We start from the raw sequence: 2,736 nt of genomic DNA, 5'->3' as shown, positions 1-2,736 counted from the left end.
TGTTGAGACATTCCTTTAGATTGAAATACAAGGAGAGTAGATTGCAAGATGAAGCAATATAGAGAAAAAGGTGTTAGGTTCCTGGATTCAGGTACCTGAAAGAATTCACACAGCAGAAGCAGGTTTGTAATCCAAGTGATTTTATGGGGAAAAGGGAAGTTTCAGGTATTACAGCCTCAAATAATACACATTGTTTTAAGAAAGCATACAAGGATCCGCAGAACTGCACATGGGTTCACTGCTGAATGGGGAAAAAACACATAGAAAGAACAGGAACACGTAACCCAGCACGTGGAACCAGGAAATCCCAGGGGCCAAAAGGGCTCCCACCCCCCTCTTGTGGAGAATGCTGGAATGGAAGGAAGTCAAGGCAGGGTCTTTATTCCCTCCTCTCCACAACGGCTGGGGGAAGCATGGTTGAAGGTATTGGTTGGTTCCACTGGCTTGAGTTTAGGCCCACCTGTGTGAGGTAATGTAACTGAGCCTAATCTGTGTGCCCTGGTGGACCTCCCCTCGGGGCGGAGGGAGCTCTTGTCTGAGCATGCTCAGTTTGATTGTTCTAAAATTTAACGGATGCCTGATTTCTTCCAATCCTTTTGCTTTAGCCTTATGCAGTTAGTGCGGAGACAACCCCCTTGTGGTGCTTATGTAATCTGATGTCAGTTTGGGACTTGAGAGGATTAAGAGTGAAGTGGTGGAGTCTAGTTGGTCAATCAGGATAGCCAGTGAGGCCTCTGTGTGGGCATTGCCTTCGCCTGAGAATTCTGGGAACTCCAGTATTTCCTCCTTAAACAGGAGACGCTTCTCTCTCTCAGCTCACTTCCTTGGAGATGCTCTACTGGCAAGACACATGGCACTACGTCCTGGTAGCTGGGAAAGCCACACGGACCTACCCTGATGCAACAGACCTCTGGAGCCAGAGAAGCTACATAGAGAAGAACCCTGCCAGCGCTGAGATGTTTACAATGCTACTGGATCCAAAAACTTTCTACTCGCTGGTTCAAGATCGTCTTGCAATCGGAGTCATTGCATGTTTCGTGAGTCTGACGAGGCCTTTACAGATTGGTATCAGACATATGGGCTAATATTGGGCTCACGGACTTGACCTGGACTGGGCTGGGACGTTTTCGCAATATTCAGTTGTTCTTCTATATAAACCTCTTTCTTATAAACATGAGTTTCTATGAATTTGTTTCTCTTGTCTACCCAGACTAACACTCCCCCTTTATGGCCCCTATTCTGGCTACCTAACATATTTAGCCAACACCTAAGTTGAATGCAAACATTTTTCTTTGGTCTTCTTTATTCAATATTCAAAAGTATACAAAAGAGGATAATAAAGATGGTTCAAAATCCAAAAATTAACTAAGCGCCAAAGTACGTGGTACTACTGGAAGAAATGAGGAGCAAAGAGAGGATAACCCACTTAACAAGTAACAAAATGACAACTATATGACAGGGACTTTAAGTGTGTGCAAATATGGAATTTAAAAACTGAAAAAAGTCCCAGAAACATTTGAAGCTCCTTGGTAAGTACTTCCTTAGTGGTAGTAACTTTCAATATGAAAGTATTAAAATGTCCAGTGTAAAAGCAGAGACCTTGTGATATGCATATGATACAACTTTGCTTATGGAAAGCTAAGAGGATTCAACACATTAATGAAGAACTGAGACTAAAGCTTTCTGTAGGGATTATGGCTCGATGGAAAAAAAAAAGCCTCATGCTCGGGCCAATAAACACAATGATAAAAAGAGAAAAAAATAAATTGACACGGATTTCATTTATTTCAATGCATAATCAACATTCATGGAATTAGTGAAGAAATCAAGCCATGAGATAAATGCTGCAAAAGACTTCTTTAAAGTGTTAAAGAGCAGCAGAGTCAGCAAAATGACTGTCAGACAACAAACTCGGACAACTCTCAGCAATTATAGAGAAGGTCCACTAGGAGCGATATCCTAAACTTCATGGAAGAGAATCTCAATATGAAGTACATCCAAGCTTCTTAAACTGAGAGAGCAGTAGCAACTACTAACAGATTCCCCTCTTTGTTATAGGCTGTCCACACGCTGGGGAAGCTTCCCTCCTGCCTGGCATAGCCAATTTTTTCTGGTCCCTGAGCTAACCCAGCTGACCAAGCCTCTTGGCTTGCTGTCCTCTGGTGAAGAACAGCTTTGCAGAGTCAGCTTGGTGCAGACAGTCACTAGCCAAGCTTAACTTTTGCTTTGTTCTACAGTTCCACCAGCCCTTGCTCAACATTCCTCACCTTGCCACCCCCAAGCAGGAAATGTGTTAGCAAAACAACACAATTAGGGGGCAAGGGGGAAAGAGAAGCCTAGCACTTCCCGCACCAATCTCAAAGTAGACTTGAGAGGTTTAATTTAACCCCCCCCCCATTGGGTGAGAAATCCACACACCTGGCCTCTAGACCTGGCAGGAACCCCATCTTATCCCTCAAGGGGTGGAGTCAAGGGACAGAGTTTTTGTGGGTTTTGAACTGCGGACCATGCTGATCGCAACCCAATGTGTAACCACTGTACCACCAGGGGTCCTTTTATCTCAGTAAAACTATGAAAACTAGTCCTCGGTTTATCTGACCCCAGCCATGCTATTTTTTAATCACCTAATATGTATATGAAAGGTGAACAATGAATAAGACAGAGGTGAATTGATAACTATGAATTATGATATCGCAGAAAAGCACTGACAAAACATCAACAGCCAGAAGAGCAAAC

The sequence above is a fragment of the Tenrec ecaudatus genome, unplaced genomic scaffold (assembly GCF_050624435.1).
Source record: "Tenrec ecaudatus isolate mTenEca1 unplaced genomic scaffold, mTenEca1.hap1 Scaffold_265, whole genome shotgun sequence".
NCBI classification, from domain to species: Eukaryota; Metazoa; Chordata; class Mammalia; order Afrosoricida; family Tenrecidae; genus Tenrec; species Tenrec ecaudatus.
This window is presented reverse-complemented; position numbering follows the sequence as displayed.